Genomic DNA, 22,377 nt, shown 5'->3' with positions numbered 1-22,377 from the left:
AATAAACAAAAAAATACATTTGAAAGGATCTCAATTAATTGCAGGCGAAACGAGCAGTCTCATTGTGGAAGCAAATGTCAGTCTGTGAAACAATGATGTGTGAAGAAAGATTGCAAATGGGAGTATAGTATAGTATAGTATATCTTTATTGTCATTTTCCTGAGTACTCACATACCCAGTCAAGTCAAGTTTATTTGTCACATACACATACGAGATGTGCAGTGAAGCAGAGGAAACAAAAAAAACGTTGCTCAACCAGTGTCCATTCAGTGTGCAGTAAAAAATAAATAGAAATAAAAATACATATATCATGAACAAATTAAACACTCTACTCTCTACTAAACATCAACAGGCGTTCCGATCAGCAGCGGCACAACAGTGGCTCTGCTGCAGTGTGCCCAGGTTGGTGGTTGGTGCGCGATACTTTGGCAGGGGGCAAAGTCCATTTATCAGTCTTATAGCCTGCGGGAAGAAGCTGAGGAGCATCCTGCTGGTTTTGCAGCTAATGCTCCTGTACCTCTTCCCAGATGGCAAGATGGAGAATATGTGATGCGATGGGTGGTAGTGGTCTTTGATGATGGAGATGGCTCTGCTGATACATCTCTTCTTGTATATGTCCAGCAGGAAAGGGAGTGGAGCACCAATAATCCTGCTGGCGGTCTTCACAATCCTGTCTAGTTGGTGCCGTTCGTACGCCTTGCAGCTCCCGAACCAGGAAGTGATGCCATAGGTTAATGTGCTCTCGTTTGTCCCCCTATAAAAAGTTCGTAGGTGTATAGTGGGGAGACCTGCTTTCCGTAGTCTTCGGAGAGGGTGTACTCGCTGCTGGGCTCTCTTGACCAGTGCTGTGGTGTTGGTCAGTGAAATGTACCTTTGTGAGCTACGATTATATGAGGACTGGATATTTTTCATCATTGGATGAAATTTATCGAGACAATTTTACGTGAAGAGCAGTGGGTTCTTGTGGTTTGCAAAATATTACTTCCTCCCACACATTACAGTGCAGAAGGAGACCACTCAGCCCATCAAGTCCGTGCCGACTGTTAAAACAATCCTATCATTTCCTCTATCCTTATTTCAAAAAAGTCATAGTCATAGAGTGATAGAGTGTGGAAACTGGCCCTTTGGCCCAACATGTCCCAGCTACACTAGTCCCACCTGCCCACATTAGGTCCATATCCCCCCCCAACCTATCCTATCCACCTACCTGTCTAACTGTTTCTTCAATGTTGGGATAGTCCCTGCCTCAACTACCTACTCTGGCAGCTTGTTGCATACACCCACCACTCTTTGTGTGAAAACGTTACCCCGCAGATTTCTATTAAATCTTTTCACCTTCACCTTAAACCTATGTCCTCGATTTAGCAACTCTGGGCAAGAGAAGAGATCACTGCAGACCTACAGCTTAATTTCTCTCTCATGCTAATCAACTCCCTAATTATTATTTTGCCTGTTATCTGGGCTCGGGATAATTTACAGCAGCCAATTAACTTACCACTTCGGTGACGGTGGTGCAGCGGTGGAGTTGCCGTCTTCCAGCGAATGTCACGCTGGAGACCAGGGTTCGATCCTGACTACGGGTACTGCCTGTATGGAGTTTGTACATTCTCCCTGTGACCTGCGTGGGTTTTCTCCGAGATCTTCGGTTTCCTCACACACTCCACAGACGTGCAGGTTTGTAGGTTAGTTGGCTTGGTAAATGTAAAAATTGTCCCTAGTGTGTGTAGGATAGCATTAGTGTACGGGGATCGCTGGTCGGTGCGGAGCCGGAGGGCCGAAGGGCCTGTTTCCGCGCTACATCTCTAAACTAAACTAAACAGCACACATAACTCCCAGAGTTCAGGGTCACACCCAGGTCCATGGAGCTGTGAGGCTGTGGCACTAACTGTTTAGTTTTGTTTAGTTTAGAGATACAGCCCAGAAACAGGCCTTTGGGCCCACCAAGTCCACATCGACCAGCGATCCACGCACATAAAAATTATCCTTCACACACTAGAGAAAGCTTAAATTTACACCAAGCCAATTAGCCTACAAATCTGTACAGCTTTGGAGTGTGGGAGGAAACTGAAGATCCTGAGGAAAATCCACGTATGTCACGGGGAGAACGTACAAACTGATTGACTGCACATGATTCTCCAATGGTCTGCAGGTAGAGTTGCTGCCTCACAGCACCTGTGACCCAGGTTCGATCCTGACTACACGTGCTGTCTGTACGGAGTTTGTACGTTCTCCCCGTGACATGCATGAGTTTTCTCAGAGATCTTCGGTTTCCTCCCACACTCCAAATACGTACAGGATTGTAGATTAATTGACTTGGTCTAAATGTAAAAAAATGTGAAATTGTCCCGAGCTTGTGAATGATAGTGTTCATGTGCAGGGATTGCTGGTCAGTGTGAACTCGGTGGGCTGAAGGGCCTGTTTCCGTGCTGCATCACTAAAACTAAAACTAAACACTCACAGTCCACCATGAACCTGACTGGGACAGTGTAGGAAGGAACTGCAGATGATGGTTTAAACCAAAGATAGACACAAGATGCTGGAGAAACTCAGCGGGACAGGCAGCATCTCTGGAGAGAAGGAATGGGTGATGTTTTGAGTCGAAACCCTTCTTCAGATATGCTGCCTGTCCTCCTGAGTCACTCCAGTGTTTTGTGCCTATCATTCTGACTGGGATCGGCATGTCCATGGTCCATGGTCCACTCTGCCCCCTCAGTGTTCACCGCCATGCGGGTGATCATGTGGCCACACCTCGCACCCACTGTTGACGTTGTTCCCTTGCTTCACAAGTGATACACAGGGAAACGTCAGCTGTGCCCTTCTTCATGCTGACAAGGGGCTGCCTATCTGCCACCACTACGAAAACCCAAATCGTGGGGGATAAAACCTTCCAGGATTGCTGGATCTAATGTGAGTGAGGAATGAAAGGAGATCAGTACGGGTAGGGAAATATTTTTATGGAAAATGAAAAGGATTTCATTTCAGGTCATTCGAAGCCACTATTTCCTCTAAACCTATTGCTAAATGCAAGGAAATGTGTCTCTCCTCAACTCTCTGCAACTGAATCCTCGATACCCTGGTTGACAGACCCCAATCAGTATGGACTGGTAACGAGACTTCCTACTTTCTGACTATCAACACTGGAGAGTCCACCTCAGGTAGGTTTTAATTTAGTTCAATTTAGTTTAGAGATACAGCGCAAAAACAGGCCCTTCAGCCCACTAATTCCGCACTGACCAGCGATCCAGCGCATTAACATTGCCCTACACGCACTAGAGGCAATGTACATTCAAACCAAGCCAATTAACCCACAAATCCGTACGTCTTTGCAATGTGGGAGGAATTGAGATTTTGGAGGAAACCAGCGCGGTTACGGGGAGAAAGTACAAACTCCATACACACAAGCACCCGCAGTCGGGATCGAACCTGGGTCTCTGGCGCCGCAAGCGCTGTAAGGCAGCCACTCTACCGCTGCACCACCGTGCCAACCTTTTGCAGCTTGAATGGGGCAGGTTGAGGGACTGGACAGACATACAACGGAGGCCGTGGGAATGGGAGGCTGTCCATTTTGGAAGGTGAATTATTATCAGACTGGTAGCAGATTGAGAAAAGGGGAATTGCAAAGAGACTTAGCAAGATGAATCCTGCATGCCAGTCAGTGAAGGTGAGTGATGAAAGCAAATGGTTGGCTGGTCTTCATATTAACTTGAATTGTGTGCTGTTTATGTTTCCTTATCTGAGTATGTTGTTGAATTGGAGATAATTTGTTGAAAGTTCACTAATTCTCAGGATAGCAGATCTGGTGTATGAATATAGATTGGATCAAATAATCAAATAGGCTTATATGCACTGGAGTTTAGAAGAATGAGAGTGGACCGCATAAAAATATATAACGTTCGAACAAGCCTGGACGGATTAGATAAGGATGTTTCCAGTGCCTAGGGAGTCAAGTACCAGGGGGTCACAGTCTAAGGATAAAGCTTTAGCCATTTAAGACTTAGAGGATGAGAAATTCCTTCACTCATAGGACCTGTCGAAATACCTGCAATGGAAATCCATTAAACCCAAATCATTAAAGAGATTCAGGAAGGATGTTGATATTGCCTTGAGGGCAAGAGAGCTCAAGGGAAATCGGGAGGAATCTGAAACATCGCCTGGGCGGCACAGTGGCGCATTGGTAGAGGTGCTGCCTTACAACGCTTACAGCACTGGATACCCGGGTTCAATTCTGACTACAGGTGCTTGCCTGTGCGGAGTTTGTACGTTCTCCCCATGACCTGCGTGGGTTTTCCCTGAGATCTTTGGTTTCCTCCCACACTCCAAAGATGCACAGGAGGTTTGTAGGTTAGTTGGCTTGGTATAAATGTAAATTGTCCCTCGTGTGTGTGGGATAGTGTTAGTGTATACGAAGGGCCTTTTTCTGCGCTGTATCTCTAAAATAACCAAACTGCTGAATCTATATGTTCAGCCATGATCACGTTGAGTGACAGGTCAGACGCCAAGAACTGAATGGACTCACTCCTTTTGTTTCTGATTTTTACTTAAAAATGTTCTTTCCTGGCCAACAACGAATCCGTTTTTTTGGTGATGAGACCACGGTCAGAGAGTTGTGAATTTATGGTACCAGAGAGTTGTGAATTTGTGGAATTCCCTGCCACAGAGAGCAGTGGAGGCCAAATCAGTGGATGGATTCAAGAGCTAGTGGATTCTAGGGGCTAGTGGAATCAAGGGATATGGGGAGAAAGCAGGCACGGGTTATTGATTGAGGACGATCAGCTATGATCACAATGAATGGCGGTGCTGGCTCGAAGGGCCGAATGGCCTCCTCCTGCACCTATTTTCTATGTTTCTATGACCAAGAATACTTTGGCATAATTTGTACATTGTATTTCCAGTTTTTGATACTGTGTGCGGATCAACGAATATCTCTACAAGTGTTTATAAATCCTTGTTGTAACAGATTGGCCAAGGTTGATTATAAGCTTAGAGAACTAACCACTGTTAGTGCTGCACTGAAGTCAATCTCCTTTACTGAACAGTGTTCTTCAGTAAAAGGGAAATGGAGCTAGTATATTAGTTTTCACAAAAGTTACTCCTGTCAATGGACAAAACGTAATTCTTCAACCTCTCAAAACAGGGAGGGGACATGTCCCCCCTGCCGTCCCCCCACCCTCCAGGATTTCAGCCCTTGAGAAGGGTAAAGTGTGAAAACAAGACATCAAATGAGATAAGGATCAAGGAAAATGGAGAATAGATCATTGTTAGTTAGGAGAAGGTGACAATGAGATTACATTTAATCAGCGGGGCAATTTAATTAGGAGACCAAAACTGTACACAATTCTCCAGATGTGGTCTTACCAGAGCCCTATACAACTGCAGAAGAACCTATTTACTCTTATACTAAAATTCTCTTGTTATTAAGGCCAATATTCCATTAGCTTTCTTCACTGCCTGCTGTACCTGCACGCCAACTTTCAGTGACCGGTGTACAAGGACACCCAGGTCTCGCTGCACGTCCCCCTTACTTAACCTAACCCCATTGAGATAATAATCTGCCCCCTTGTTTTTGCCACCAAAGTGGATAACCTCACATTTATCTATATTATACTGCATCTGCCACACATCTGCCCACTCACTCAACCTCCTAACATCCTCTTCACAGTTCACACTGCCACCCAGCTTTGTGTCATCTGCAAACTTGTTAGTGTTGCTCCTAATTCCCTCTTCCAAATCATTGATATATATGGTAAACAGTTGAGGCCCCAACACCGAGCCTTGCGGCACTCAACTCGCCACTGCCTGCCATTCTGAAAAGGACCCGTTCACTCCTACTCTTTGCTTCCTGTCTGCCAACCGATTTTCTATCCATGTCAACACAATGCCATGTGCTTTCATTTTAGTCACCAGTCTCCCGTGCGGGACCTTACCAAAGGCTTTCTGACAGTGTAGGTCCACTGGCTCCCCTTCACCCATTTTACTTGTCACATCCTCAAAAAATTCCAGAAGATTGATCAAGCATGATTTCCCTTTCATAAATCCATGTTGACTTGGACTAATCCTTTTACTGCTATCCAAATGCCCCATTGTTACCTCTTTAATAATTGACTCCAGCATCTTTCCAACCACCGAAGTCAGGCTAACTGGTCTGTAATTCCCCTTTTCCTCTCTCGCTCCTTTCTTGAAAAGTGGGATAACATTAGCCATCCTCCAATCCACAGAAACAGATCCTGTATTTATTGAACATTGGAAAATGATCACCAATGCATCCACTATTTCTAGAGCCACCTCCCCGAGGACCCTGGGATGTAGTCCATCAGGCCCAGGGGATTTATCATCCTTCAGTCCCATTAGCCTACCCAATACAATCTATTGCCTAATGAACATTTATTTCAGTTCCTCTACCCCCTTAGATCCTCTGTCCTCCAGTATATCTGGGAGATTGTTTGTGTCTTCCTTAGTGAAGACAGATCCGAAGTACCTGTTCAACTCTTCTGCCATTTCCTTGTTCCCCATAATAATTTCACTCGTGTCTGCCTTCAAGGGTACCACGGTTGATTTAGCTACTCTTTTTCCCTTAACATATCTAAAGAAGTTTTCACTGTCCTTCCTTATATTCCTGGCCAGCTTCCCCTCGTACTTCATCTTTTCAGCCCGTATTGCCCGTTTAGTTTCCTTCTGTTGTCTTATGAAAGTTTCCCAATCCTCTGGCTTCCAGTTACTCTTTGCTGTGTTATACGTCTTTTCTTTTAGTTTTATTTTATCCCTAACTTCTCTTGTCAGCCACGGTTGCCTCCTACTCCCCTTAGAATCTTTCTTCCTTTTTGGAATGAAATGATCCTGCATCTTCTGCATAGCAGAGAAATTCCTGCCATTGCTGTTCCACAGTCATTCCTGCTAGGACCCCTTTCCAGTTCACCTTGGCCAGGTCCTCCCTCATGCCTTCATAGTCCCCTTTGTTCAACTGCATCACCAACACTTCCAATTTAACCTTCTTCAAATTGCAGATTAAAACTAATCATATTATGATCACTACCTCCAAGTGGTTCCATTACCTCGAGTTCTCTAATCAAATCTGGTTCATTGGACAAGACTAAATCCAGAATTACCTTTTCTCGGGTCGGCTCTATTACAAGCTGCTCTAAGAATCCACCTCGGAGGCACTCTACAAACTCTCTTTCTTGGGGTCCTGAACCAACCTGATTTTCCCAGTCTACCTGCATATTTAAATCCCCCATCACCACAGTGGTATCACCTTTGTTACTTGCCAATTTAAACCCCTGCTGCAACCAATACCCTTCCGTGCTACTATTTGGGGGTCTGTAGATAACACCAATTAGTGTATTCTTGCCTTTACGATTCCTCAACTCAATTCACAGTAATGCCCCTGTTCCACTTATGCCCCTGTCCCACTTAGTAAACCTGAACGGAAACCTCTGGAGACTTTGTGCCCCACCCAAGGTTTCTGTGCGGTTCCCGGAGGTTCCCGGAGGTTCCCAGAGGTTTTTGTCAGTCTCCCTACCTGCTTCCACTACCTGAAACCTTCGGCAACCACCTGCAACCTCTGGGAACCGCACGGAAACCTTGGGTGGGGTGCAGTCTCCAGAGGCTTCTGTTCAGGTTTCCTAAGTGGGACAGGGGCATGACTCTACCTCGTCAGTCCCTATGTCTTCCCTCGCAAGGGACTGAATTCCATCCCTCACCAGCATTAGTTCCCAGGTCCAATCATCCTGCAACCATGTCTCAGTAATCCCCACAATGTCATATCTACCAACCTCTAACTGAGCCTCAAGCTCATCTACTTTACTCATTATACTTTGCACATTCATATACAATACTTTTAATTCTTTTCGCATCTCACCTTTCACATTGATCCTGATTACACTTGGCTATACTCTCCTATCCCTTTGTGAGTTTTCTTTCCCGTTAATTCTGGGGGCATTAACTATCCCTTTACTCTCTTTCCCTTTAACTCTGTCCTTGACGATCCCATTTGACACCCTCCACTTATTTAATTTAAAACCACCCGTGTAGCAGTGGCAAACCTGCCTTCCAGAATTCCGGTCCCCCACCTATTAAGGTGCAATCCATCCCTTTTGTACAGTTGCCCCTTACTCCAAAACAGATCCCAGTGATTTAAGAATCTAAATCACTGCCCCCTGCACCAGTTCCACAGCCACACGTTCAGGCCCTGTATCTCCCTGTTTCTGCTCACACCAGCACGAGGAACTGGAAGCAAACCAGAGATAACCACCCTGGAGGTCCTGCTTTTCAGCATTTTTCCGAGCTCTCTAAAGTCACGCTGCAGAATATTCATCCCCTTCTTTCCAACACCGTTTGTGCCGACATGCACTACCACTTCTGGCTGTTCACCTTCGCCCTTGAGGATTTACTGCACTCCGTCCGTGACATCCTGGATCCTGGCACCAGGGAGGTAGCACACCATCCTCGAATCCCGTCTGTTGCCGCAGAAACCCCCTGTCCGTACTTCTCCTAGCTAACAATGGTTTATTCAACATTTTCCTTGCTCCGATCTTGAAGAAAACCCACATGGTCAGGGGGAAAATACAAACTCCGTACAAACAGCACCTGTAGTCGGGAGCAAACCCGGGTCTCTGGCACTGCAAGCGCTGTAGGGCAGCAACTTTACCGCTGAGCCACCTTCATATCATAGTTTTTACTTTTCTCTTATGCCTGCAATTTTCTCCTTATAGATTCCAGCTCAACTCCCGTTCATTTTTCTCCAAAGGCCTGAAGAAGGGTCTCGACCCGAAACGTCACCTAGTCCTTCTATCCAGAGATGCCAACTGTCCCGCTGAGTTATTGCAGCAATTTTTGTTGTAACTCTGTTGAATGTAGCTTAGCTGGACCAAGTAGATTATTGTATCATTACTTTGAGTTGTAATTTAATTTCATGAACATGGCATGAATAATATATATTTTTTTATATTCTGATCTACTAACAAAATGTCAGAAGTTGGAAATGATAACATAAGGCAACTGATCACAACATGGCTGCAGTTATGAGCCGTCAACATATCTTGGGTAGCTAACGAGCCACATAACTGGAGTAAAAATCTGCATAATCCAGTTAAAGTGAATGTAATACATCTGCTAAATGATTGAGTGGCATGTTTGAGGCTCTTCCTCCAGATTCACCTGCTTGTCCCACGGGATTACTTAATAAACAAGATCGGGTTGTGGTAAGATCTATTATTTATACCCAGTAACGTACATAAAATAATTGATTGTGTTGAAGAGTTTATTTATAATAGAGTAGTTTGTTCAGTGTTTGTGACGTTACTGAGCTGTATGGGTAGCATCTGCTTCTGACAAAGAGAATCATCAGTCAGTCCTCTACATTCAGCCGCATAATACATGGATGGCAATTGTGGGCAATGATATCTGGTAATGGGCTACGTTTAGTGGCACCAGTCTCACTGGTCAATGTACATCATGAACTGACTTCAAATTGCACAAGCTTGTTCAGGAAGAAACTGCAGATGCTGGTTTAATCCGAAGATAGACACAAAATGCTGGAGTAACTCAGCGGGCCAGGCAGCATCTCTGGAGAGAAGGAATGGGTGACTGAGTGCAGTCTGAAGAAACATCACCCATGCCTTCTATCCAGAGATGCTGTCTGTCCAGCTGAGACACTCCAGTATGTTGTGTCTATCTTCTGCCCAAGCTTATTACCCGTTAACACAAGGAACTGCAGATGCTGGTTTAGAAAAAAAAGTGCTGAACTCACTCAGCGGGTCAGGCAGCATCACTGGAGTACGTGGATAAATGGCGATTTGGGTTGGGTCCCGTGTAACCAGCTAATGGCTGCGAAAGAGCAAAGTTTTCTCTGAAATCACGACTGCTTTGAGGATCAGGGAGTTCCGCTAACAAAAATACCAGTCAAATATCTTCATAGCTCATATTTATCATACTAACGTCAAAGTGCATTTCTTCTGTTTTATTGAACTCAAGCACAAAGGTCACAAGCAATAATACCCTGCACCTTATAAAAATGCTGTTGTAGCAGAGATTTACTGCTGGATGTGCAAAATGTGTGCTGATCTCATGTTGAGGGCACAATCTGCTTTATGACGGTTCCTATGGAGTTTGGCTGGGAAACTGAAAGGTTGTAAAAGTACTTAGATTATCAATAGGTTAACAATAAAATTTCTCATACCATTTGGTTGTTTCCATTGTGAATTTTATGGCAATAGCTACCCTACTTTCTAGCCCATTAGAGCCGAAAATAAATCATCAAAATAAATATGACACATTTGACACGTGTTCAACAATACTGTGCAGTATTTAGTCAAATGAAACCTAATCCAGGGCTGGTAGAAGGATAAACACAAACAGCTGGAGTAATGCAGCGGGTCAGGCAGCATCTCTGGTGAAAAGAATAGGTAATGTTTCGGGTCGAGACCTTTCTTCAGACTGAGAGTCAGGAGAGAGAGAACTGAGAGATATAGACGGTGATATACAGAGAGATATAGAACAAATGAATGAAAGATATGCAAAAAAGTAAAAGCCAGGAAGTCAAGAGTCAAGTCGAGAATTTGAATTTGAATTTGATTTGAATTTGATTCCTTTATTGTCATTCAGACATTTCGGTCTGAATGAAATTACGTTGCCTGTAGTCCTACGCAGTAACAATAAATAACAAAACATACAATAAACACAAATTAACATCCACCACAGTGAATTCACCAAGCACCTCCTCACTGTGATGGAGGCAAAAGTCTTAGTCTCTGTCTCTTCCCTCCTTGTTCTCCCTCTGGGCTGAGGTGATCGATCCAGGCCGAAGATGCCGCTCTCCAGTCCAGCGGACCTCCGTGGTGCTGTCGCCGCTGCCGAAAGCCGGAACGCCGTCTCCGCTCCGAGTCGGCCCGCCACAGCCTCAGCTCCGAGTCCCGCTGCATCAGCTCTGAGTCCCGCTACATCAGCTCCGAGTCCCGCTGCAACAGCTCCGAGTCCCGCAGTCTCAGCTCCGGGCCGCTGCATCAGCTCTGAGTCCCGCTGCATCAGCGGGCCCGAGTGCCGCTGCATCAGCTCCGAGTCCCGCAGCCTCAGCTCCGAGCCCCGCTGCATCAGCTCCGAGTCCCACTGCCACAGCTCCGAGTCCCACTGCATCAGCTCGGAGTCCCGCTGCAACAGCTCCGAGTCCCGAAGTCTCAGCTCCGGGCAGCTGCATCTGCTCCGAGTCCCGCAGCCTCAGCTCCGAGCCCCGCTGCATCAGCTCGGAGTCCCGCAGTCTCAGCTCCTGGCCGCTGCCAAAAACTGGAACGCCGCATCAGCGAGTCGGGCCACCGCTGCCTCGGCCCCGAAGACGGCCAGCCTTCAGTGAAAAGGTAAAGATCTGATCACATAACTTCTATTATGTGAGCAGGCCAGAAGAGCTCTTGTCCAATGATGTGGCTAAAAGAATCTTTGAAAGAAAACTTTGCAAACTTGTGTGTCACACTGCCAGGTGACATAGCTGACAAAGGTTTGAAATCTTCCAAATGCTCCTGACATACAAAAGCTAAACAGCTAGTCAAAAATCAGCCAATGCCACTATTTTAACTGCTTCCCCACCGTCCAATCTGGCTGATAATTCCTCAGAACAATTATAATAAATTAAAAAGATGTGAATAACTATACTGTAGATTGGCTATTGTATGATAGCCACTTATAGTGCTTGTTAGTAGTAGCCCCGCCTAGCACATGCTTGGCAATATCAAGAGCTTGCCTACACCAGCCAGTAGATGTGGCAGCTCGGAGCTGTAATGTACTGCAGATCCTGTGCTGTAAGTGATTTAATAAACATGTGTTGTATCTTAACGTGTGTTCGGGTCACATCATTACATGGTGTCAGAAAGTAAATCTTACCTACTCCGTTCAAGTTTATCGCGTTTTATTTTCTTTTAATTAGTTTATGCCTTTACTATCTCCGTTATGGCTAATTTGTGTCGCTGCCCAAGCCCTCTGATCTTTGATACAGACATTGTTGAACGATGGTGTCTTTTCGAACGTGACTACACTCATTATGCTCGCATCGTTCATCGTAATGACCCCCCTGAAGTGTGTGTCAACCTTGCGGGACCTGAGGCAATGAATCGTGCCGTTTTGCTGTTTTGGATGACAACGGTAAGTTCCGTATACCTGCAGAAACAATTGATGACCCTGTGGTTTTGCTAAGAAAATTCAGATAGCTGTGTAATATGCTTTCAAACCATATTATTGAAAGAACAAAGTTCTATGCTCGTTTACAACAGGTCAATAAGCCTATTGAACAATTTATTAGTGGCCTGAAGCACATGGCTGCACGCTGTCGATTTCGTGATTTACGCGATGAGCTCGTATGCGATAAACTGGTTGGTGGAATGCTTGATAGCAAGCTGAGAGCTGAGCTTCTTCAAAACACTTAATTAACCCTTGACCAAGCAGAACATGCCTGATGTATTTCCGAGATAACCTTTCCCCACACTGATCCAGTGCCTTTCAGTCCCCGCCAGCAATATAGCGTTAATCTTACAGACCTCACCTCTCGCAAACCCCCTACCGGGTCTGCTGCTCGCTGTCAGAATTGTAAATATTTTCATGCGAAGGGTCGTCAGTTCTGTGTTGCCTACGGAAAAGCTTGCAATTTCTTTAAGAAATTAAACCATTTTGCTCGATGCAGTCATACCCGTGTGATTCCTAATGTTTCAACAACAGGCCTGCACCTGCTTCAACAGGAGTTCACTGATACTGACTCCAAAGTGCCTGAGTTGTCGGTCCCGAGCCTCGCTCTCAGACAGTGTAGATAACAGTTCTGCCGTCCACTCCCTCCTCCCTTCGTCTAACAAGCTACTTGACCCTGAAGTCACTATATTCGTGAATAACAGACCTCTTCTCGCCAAGGTGGACACTGGCGCAAAAGTCAACGTCATTTCATTAAGGGAGTTAAAAAAAATCGCAATGCTGAACGTATAGATAAGGCCTCCGCAACGTTTCAGGCTTATGCAGGAGGCTCTGGGAACCCTGGAAGCTCTGGGGTTTTAGATGCTCTCTGGTGCATTCTGAGCCTTATTTTGCAGCATTTTTGCACCAAATTCATGACCAACATTTCAGAAATAAGTTTGGTTGAGTCAAGAGAAAAGAGTGGGTGGAATGGGATGATTGGGGTCATTGTTGTATACATTTTTTTAAAATCATGAATTGAAGTTGTCCTTGTTTTAATAATCAAATTGTAGTGTTGTTAAATGTTATGTAAAATGTTATAAAGGAGCAGGCACAAACTGCAAAATAATTACTGTAAGTTTTTGCAGTAAAGAAAAACTTGTTTTAGAAAATGTTTTGTGTGTTGATTTGATTGCATGTTACTGTTATGCCCCTGTCCCACTTAGGAAACCTGAACGGAAACCTCTGGTGACCTTGCACGCCACCCAACGTTTCCATGAGGTTCCCAGAGGTTTTGGTCACTCTCCCTAATGGTTGAAAGTGGTTTCTGCGTAATCGAGGCTTCTACTATGTTCCTGCGATTATTTCAATAAAATCGAAACCGACCTTGACTGAAAATAGATTGTTGTTTGGTTGAAGCCAGTGGAGTGGTGTCGCTATTTACTTACAGGCAGTCAAAGGCAATCTCCTTCGCTGGCCGGCCATTTTGATTGGCTCATTGGAGTTTTCAGGACCAAGAAGATCCGCCTGGTAGGTAAAATGCCCGCTCACTTTATTAAACTTCTTAAAATTGTCTCCACTCCTTCTCCCCCCCCCTTCTCCCCCCTTCTCTCCCGTTCTTCTCCCCCCTTCTCTTTCTCCCCCTTCTCTCTCCCCTTCTCTCCTCCTTCTCTCTCCTTCTCTCTCCTTCTCTCTCCCCTTCTGTGTCCTTCTCTCCCCTTCTTTCCCCTTCTCTCCCGCACTCTCTAAAGTACTTACCGTGATCTGTGGCAGCCATTTACCTTCCTCTTCATCGTGCAGACAGTGCTCCTCCGCTGTCCCTGGCCCCCACCTTCGCAAAGTGTATGTGCGTGTGTGTGTGTGTGTGTGTGTGTGTGTGTGTGTGTGTGTGTGTGTGTGTGTGTGTGTGTGTGTGTGTGTGTGTGTGTGTGTGTGTGTGTGTGTGTGTGTGTGTGTGTGTGTGTGTGTGTGTGTGTGTGTGTGTGTGTGTGCGCGCGTGTGTGTGTGCGTGTGTGTGTGTGTGCGTGTATGTGCGTGTGTGTGTGTGTGCGTGTGTGTGTGCGGTTGGTAGCAAAGATCCTATAGGATCTTTGGTCAGTAGATGCAGCTCACGCTTCGGTCGAGGCTTTACAGGCGAGTGACCAAAACCTCTGCCGACTCATGGAAACCTTGGGTGGGGCGCAAGGTCACCAGAGGTTTCCGTTCAGGTTTCCTAAGTGGGACAGGGGCATTAGACTGTGTTCGTGTGTGCAGTGCAACCTTTATGGGCCTCCTGACCAAACAACTTCACATCACATCAATTTCAACATGTAACTGTAAATGTAACATTTAGGGAACCAGGCCCTTCAGCACAACATGCCCACACCAATGAACATGTCCCATCTACATAACTCCCACCTGCCTGCATTTGGCTCTTATCCCCCTAAAGCTACCTATATCTAGGTAAATGTTTATTAAACATTGCGATAGTGCCTGCCTCAACTACCTCCTCCAGCAGTTTGTTCCATACACCCACCACCGTTTGTGTGAAAAAGTTATCCCTCAGGTTACATAGAAACATAGAAACATAGAAATTAGGTGCAGGAGTAGGCCATTCGGCCCTTCGAGCCTGCACCGCCATTCAATATGATCATGGCTGATCATCCAACTCAGTATCCCGTACCTGCCTTTTCTCCATACCCCCTGATCCCTTTAGCCACAAGGGCCACATCTAACTCCTTCTTAAATACAGCCAATGAACTGGCGTCAACTACCTTCAGTGGCAGAGAGTTCCAGAGATTCACCACTCTCTGTGCGAAAAATGTTTTTCTCATCTCGGTCCTAAAGGATTTTGCTTCTTTCCTTGAGCTGTGACCCCTTGTCCTGGACTTCCCCAACATCGGGAACAATCTTCCTGCATCTAGCCTGTCCAACCCCTTAAGAATTGTGTATGTTTCTGTAAGATCCCCCCTCAATCTCCTAAATTCACCAGTGGGAAAACCAGCTACGCCCGTCCCCACAAGATAGAACATGTTTACTTTTCAGTTCCATAGCAGCCGAAAAATCCATCCTGCCCTTCTCCTGACCCCTTTTCCTATGTATGTGCTGTACATACGTTGGACCTTTAATACTGTTATGACCCCTCCACCCGGACATATACCCACACTGATAATCATTGTCTGGGCTTGTCTTTTGAAAATTAATTAATGAGCGCTAGTAAGGTTAGGAAGAACAGTCCTCTTTGATCTGTATCCTGGAACCATTTGAAAAGGTAGATTTGAGCCTCAGTTTAATGTCTCTGCTGAGAAAAGCACCTCAAGCAATGCAAAACTTTCTCAATATTACAGGCAAAATGTGTAGGAAGAAACTGCAGATGCTGGTTTATACCAAAGATAGGTGCAAAATGGTGGTGTAACGCAATGGGTTAGGCTGGCTCTGGCCCGACCCCCTGAGTTGCTGCAGCATTTTCTGTCTATCTTCCTCAGTACTGCTTTGGAGCTGTCACAAGGTCATACAGCATGGAAATAGGCCCTTCGGCCCAACGCGTACATGCCAACCAAGATACTTATAGAAACTTACAAAATTCTTAAGGGGTTGGACAGGCTAGATGCAGGAAGATTGTTCCCGATGTTAGGGAAGTCCAGGACAAGGGGTCACAGCTTAAGGATAAGGGGGAATCCTTTAAAACCGAGAAGAGAAGAACTTTTTTCACACAGAGTGGTGAATCTCTGGAACTCTCTGCCACAGAGGGTAGTTGAGGCCAGTTCATTGGCTATATTTAAGAGGGAGTTAGATGTGGCCCTTGTGGCTAAGGGGATCGGGGGTATGGAGAGAAGGCAGGTACGGGATACTGAGTTGGATGATCAGCCATGATCATATTGAATGGCGGTGCAGGCTCGAAGGGCCGAATGGCCTACTCTTGCACCTAATTTCTATGTTTCTATGTTTCTATGTCATCTAAACTAGTCCCAGTTGCTTGTGTTTGGCCCATGACCTTTTAAGCCTTTACTATCCATGTACAAATCCAGAATTAACAAATTTACCCCCTGGGTAGGTGAAATTTACCCCCAGGGACCCTTGTAAGAGATGTGACACATGGCTTCCTTCTCCCTTTCATAACATTACCTCTCTTCTTGCTTTGTTCAAACAATTCTTCATACCATTTATCTCCTTTCATCTTCAAACATAAAGATGGTACCTCCTGAGCTAAATCACCTTCATTCTGCTGAGGCCCAGAAGATAATTATTGATATGGCAGGAAAATTCCTCATGTCCATTCTCTAAAGGTTGAATTTCCTGAGTGCATGAGAAACTCGAATCCCAAATCTGTGCTGGCCAATTTGACATCTGGTTCAAATGGAAATTGAGGAAAAAATTACGTAAAATGCAATTGCAAATTGAAATTACATTAAATCGAGCTTGGCGTGTTTGCATCTTGAGCTGAAAAACACCCTGTTGAAATTCATATAATAAAGCTAAGGCTGATTAGAGGAATCTGACCTCAGCCAGGACAACTGAAGTCATAAATTCTATGTCTGTACCTTGACTAGCAAAATATTAGAAACTTTTCTGTTACGGTTGGTTTCCCAATTACCCAGGCTTGCAATTTGAAAATTTCTGATCAGCATCGAGTGACTATGAATTCACCTCTGTTAGAACAAAGACTAGTGTTAGCACTGGTAAATGAATCAAATAGGAGGGGAATAAGATGATAGTGCAGTGTTGGTAAGTTAAGAATAAGGGTGTTGCAACCCCATGGTAACGGTTTGTATAATTGATTGTCGTGCTAAATTTTGGCAGGCAAACCTAGAAGAATTGATTCCCTCGTGTTCTTCAAGAAAGGGAACCCACCCCTCTGCCTTTCCAAGTTTGCATGTCTCCAATAATACTGATCATTATAGAAAGCATCCTATTGAGATGTATCATGACTTGGTTTCGCAACTGCTCTACGAAAGACCGCTAGATGCTACAGAGAGTTGTGGATGCAGCCCAGCCACAAACCAGCCTCCGCACACCATTAACCCCATCTAAATTAACTGCTCGCTGCCTCATGAAAGCCCCCTGTAATCAAGGGCTGGTTCCATCATGGTCAAAGGTATCAAAGGTATTTTATTGGTCACATTCACATACACCTAGGTGTAGTGAATTCAGTGAATTGCTTCTTGCCATTTTGCAGCACATAAAGAAGGAATACAGATAACATTAATAAGAGTTTTAAACATAAAGAACATCCCCCCACAATGGTTCCCATTATGAGGGAAGGCACAAAGTCCAGTCCCCAACCCCAGTTCACCCATAGTCGGGCCTATTGAGGCCTATACAGTTGCCTCTACGGAGGCCCGATGTTCCAGACCGTTCTCGCCGGGTGATGTTGCTCCGGCGTCGGGAGAGTCCTCCCAGCGGCCTGGGAAACCTGGAATGGCCACTTCCGTACTGGAGGATGCGGCTTCCAAAGCCAACAAGGCCGCGCCGGATGGAGCTCCACAACTGGCGATCTCATCTAGAGATCCCAGGCTCCCGGTGTAAAGTTCAGAGCCGCGGCCCGCAGCTAGTCGCTCCACAGTCCCGCATCTCCGTGATTTTTTCCTCAGTGATCCTCAGCTCACCGGAGCTCCAGCACGGTGACCCGGGCAAGGCATCGCCCACTCCGCGATAGCGTTCCAGCGCTGTGCCGCCGCGGAAGCCGTGATTCTGGGCGGTCCCCGACAGGAAACGCCGCTCCAGGCCCGCTGGTAGGCCGCGAGGACGGGTCGAAGCTGCAGCCCGGAGAAAAGCTGCCTCTCCGATCAGGTAGGGACCCTGAAAGGTAGTTTCACCCTACAGAGGGTAATTGAGGCCAGTTCATTGGCTATATTTAAAAGGGAGTTAGATGTGGCCCTTGTGGCTAAGGGGATCAGGGGGTGTGGAGAGAAGACAGGTACGGGATACTGAGTTGGATGATCAGCCATGATCATATTCAATGGCGGTGCAGGCTCGAAGGGCCGAATGGCCTACTCCTGCACCTAATTTCTATGTTTCTATGTTTCTATTCCCTTCTTTTCCACTCTCCCATTGAACAGGAGATGCAAACGTCCGAGAACACTTAGCACCTGCTTCAGGAACAACCTCTTCCACAGATTTCAGTGTCTGCAGTTCCTTATGTCCTTATTTTCCCTGCTGTTATCAAACTATGGAAAGGACCTCTCACAAGCAAAGGATGTAGTCCCGATCTCCCAATCTATCTTGCTGTGGATCTTGTAGTTACATTTATTTATCTGCATTTCCTCTGCGTCAGCAATACTATATTCTGTACTCTGTTTACTTTCTCTTTGTACTCTTTGTATGGAAGATAGACACAAAGTACTGGAGTAACTCAGCGGGTCAGGCAGCATCTCTGGAGGAAAAGGATTGGTGACGTTTCGAGTCGGTGAATCCTTCTTCAGACTCGAGCAGAGGGCTGTATCTTTGGTGGGGGTGCGATTTAAGAAGATAAGCAGAGCAGAAAAGTTAAGACTGTTGATATCCCATTGTTAGTTAGAAATGAAAAGGACTAAAGAGGGTAGAAGGCCGTCCGGAGGAGTCCAAGCAGAGGAGGGCGATGGAGACGGGAGAAGAGGACATCATTGGGTGCGGAGGACTCCTTCCCATAGAAAGAGCACAAGGTCAGGGTGGGTGAGCACTTGACAAGGATTTGAGTGGTGGGCTGTACGTTTGGAGGGGTTGAGAAATTATGTATGGTTTAATTGTACGCATGTATGGCGTGACTTGCCATGTTCCAGCTAGGATTCATTGCCCCGGCCCCATGACTGTGCATAAGAATAATAATAATAATAAATGTTATTTTCGGGCGCCTTTCAAATCTCAAGGTCACCTTACAAAGATTAAACAGAAGAGGAAAAAAACATATAGTCGGAGAAAAATAAATAATAAGGACATCATCAATACACAAATTAAAGATAGAAATAGCTCCAAAGACACAAAATAACACAATGTGAAGAGAGAGCAACGGCAGCTAAAGCGCGCCAGCATCCACTCTCTCTTCCGACAGCCATCTTGGACACAGACTAACAAAGTACCTTACACACAGAAAAATCATCCCCCCACAGTGGTTACGACTGTGGGAGAAGGCACAAAAGTCCAGTTCCCAACCCCAGTTCTCCCAAAAGTCAGGCCTATTAAGGCCACTGCTGTTGCCTCAACAGAGTCCCGATGTTCCTGGCCGTTCTAGCCGGGTGGTCTTGCCCCGGCGTCGGGAGAGTCCTCACAGCGGCTGGGCCACCTGGAACGGCCGCTTCCTAGCAGGGGATTGTCGGCTTCCGAAGCCGACAAGGACGCACCGAGTTGGAGCTCCCAGGCTCCCGATGTTAATGTCGGCGCCGCCCGCACCGCTCCGCAGACCCGCAGCCCGGAGGTGTTGCTCTCGGCGGTCCAGCTCACCGGAGCTCCAGCGCGTCGATCCAGCGCGGCGACCCAGGCAAGGCATCGCCCGCTCCGCTCCGCGATGGCGCTCCAGCGCTGTGCCGCCACCGAAGCCGAGGTGCTGGGCGGTCCCCACCAGGAAACGGCACTCCCAGCCCGCTGGTAGGCCACGAGGACGGGTCGACGGGCAGCCCAGAGAAAAAGCTGCCTCACCGACCAGGTAGGGACTGAGAAGTAAGGTTACCCCCTTCCCCCCACAATAAGAAGTCCATTTCTCCGAAAAAACGACAAACAAAACTAACTAAAAACTGAAAAAAAAATGAATTTAACGGACATCTGCTGGTTAGCAGCCGTTCCCCAAGATGGCTCCTCCTCCTTTTTTGTGCATGGTGAGCGAATGGGAGTGGATTCTCTTTGAATCAATGGCAGATATAGATTTGCATTTAAGGAAACTTACATCAAAGGGAGACACGGCCACACAACTTTATAACTTGCCAAGGCATACACGTGTATGCCTTGTTTAAGAAGGAACCTCAAATGCTGGAAAATCGAGAGGTAGACAAAAGTGCTGGAGAAACTCATCGGGTGCAGCAGCATCTATGGAGTGAAGGAAATAGGCAACGTTTCGGGCCGAAACCCGGAAGGGTTTCGGCCCGAAACGTTGCCTATTTCCTTCGCTCCATAGATGCTGCTGCACCCGCTGAATTTCTCCAGCACTATTGTCTACCCACGTGTATGCCTTGGCGGGAACATGTAATATGATTGACATACATGTGGCCGTGTTTCCCCAGACTACAGATAAAGCAATCGATGTAACAATGCACGATTTTCGTCGTGGAGCCGTCACGTACAGTGTGCGGTGCAGGCAGGCTTAATGTGTGATAAGGCTATTATGACAGTGTATACGAGCTTGTTGTGTTCATCGGAAATAAAACACCATTAGCCTAGGAGAGGTTTAGTACCAGTAGTTACTTGTTGGGGGGTACCAAATAAAAAAATATTGCGGCCCAATTTTTTAATTATTCTTCTTACTCTGGATTTTTTTAAACTCTGGGAAAAAAAGGGGGGCGCGAACATAGAAACATAGAAATTAGGTGCAGGAGTAGGCCATTCGGCCCTTCGAGCCTGTACCGCCATTCAGTATGATCATGGCTGATCATCCAACTCAGTATCCTGTACCTGCCTTCTCTCCATACCCTCTGATCCCCTTGGCCACAAGGGCCACATCTAACTCCCTCTTAAATATAGCCAATGAACTGGCCTCGACTACCCTCTGTGGCAGAGAGTTCCAGAGATTCACCACTCTCTGTGTGAAAAAAGTTCTTCTCATCTCAGTTTTGAAGGATTTTCCCCTTATCCTTAAGCTGTGACATCTTGTCCTGGACTTCCCCAACATCGGGAGCAATCTTCCTGCATCTAGCCTGTCCAACCCCTTAACACACCCATCGCACTCCCCGTTCGGACGGCCATGTATGGAGTGTGTAACGTTGCAGCCCCTGTTCCAATATTTAAAGTGGCTGCTCCTTGCACTTCACACCCGTCCATCTTTGGACACCCTGTCCATAGGGGAGAGGGTAGCTGAAGATGTCCTGGTTGGGTTACTCCTGGGCCTGGCCACGTTGGCCATCCGTGGGCGTCACGGCGCCAGTGGAAGAGGCTGGGGTTACATCCGTGCCCGGGTGGTACTAGAGAGGGACTACGAGCTGTCCACGGGCACCCTGGGGGAGTTCTGGGACCGCTGGGCACCATGGGGGGTGGAATTTATCCTTGACAAGGGTTGTGATGCAGTGTAACGGCCGACTCCACCTTGCAATTCCAGCGTCCTACCAGGAACAGCTATCCTCCTCAGAAACATGGGGGGTGAGTTGGACTGTAGGAGAGACTGAAACAGCATTATTTCAAGTTTACCCTCCCTGGAACTCTGCAATTGCGAACAAACTGCATGAATTGTAGAAGGGTCTCAACCCGAAATGTCACCCATTCCTTCTCTCCAGAGATGCTGCCTGTCCCGCTGAGTTACTGCAGCATTCTGTGTCTATCTTCTGCATGAACTTAAAACTAGACTAAGCTACCTTAGCGAACTGAGAGACCGCTGTGTGCTCTGTGTTACGGACACATGGCTGACTCTTGCCTCAACAGACCGTCTGACAATTCAAGGACCTCTCGTTACACTGGATGGTCAGCACTGCATCCTCAGGCAAGCTAAAGGGCAGAGGGAGGCACAAAATGCTGGAGTAACTCAACGGGTCAGACAGCATCTCTGGAGAGAAGGAATGGGTGACATTACGTGTCGAGACCCTTCTTCAGACTGATGTCAGGGGAGGGGGCGGGACAAAGATAGAATGTAGGCGCAGACAGTAGAACTGGTAGGAGAACAGGGAAGGGGGAGGGGATGGAGAATTTATTAAAAAGCTGAGGTGTCTGCTGCTTAATAAACTCCGCATGGTGATCAGACATGTTGGTGCTGTCGACATGTTGCTCTGCTCCCCACACCTGGAATATCTCATGGTTAAGTGTGTCACCTACTAAATGCTGTGGGGAATCACTTTGGTTATCCTGATAGCAGTCTACATTACATCCCATGTTGATGCTAAGTTTGCACTTGAGGAACTATACTGTCACCAAAAGTCGTGAAACCGTGAGCCTTTTTTACAATAGCTGAGCACTTCAATTGTGTCCTCAGCTATTGAGGTACCAAAATACCATCAGCACATCTCTTGTCCAACTAGAGGAGCAACACTCTTGACCACTACTACATACAATCAACGATACCTCCTGCTCCGTCTCCTAAACACACTTTAGTAAAGCTGAACAACTGTTTAGTTTAGTTTAGTTTAGTTTAGTTTAGTTTAGTTTAGTTTA

Source organism: Leucoraja erinacea, chromosome 21, assembly GCF_028641065.1.
Source record: "Leucoraja erinacea ecotype New England chromosome 21, Leri_hhj_1, whole genome shotgun sequence".
Classification (NCBI taxonomy): Eukaryota; Metazoa; Chordata; class Chondrichthyes; order Rajiformes; family Rajidae; genus Leucoraja; species Leucoraja erinaceus.
The sequence above is the reverse complement of the archived record's forward strand: the minus strand, read 5'-3'. Positions refer to the sequence as shown.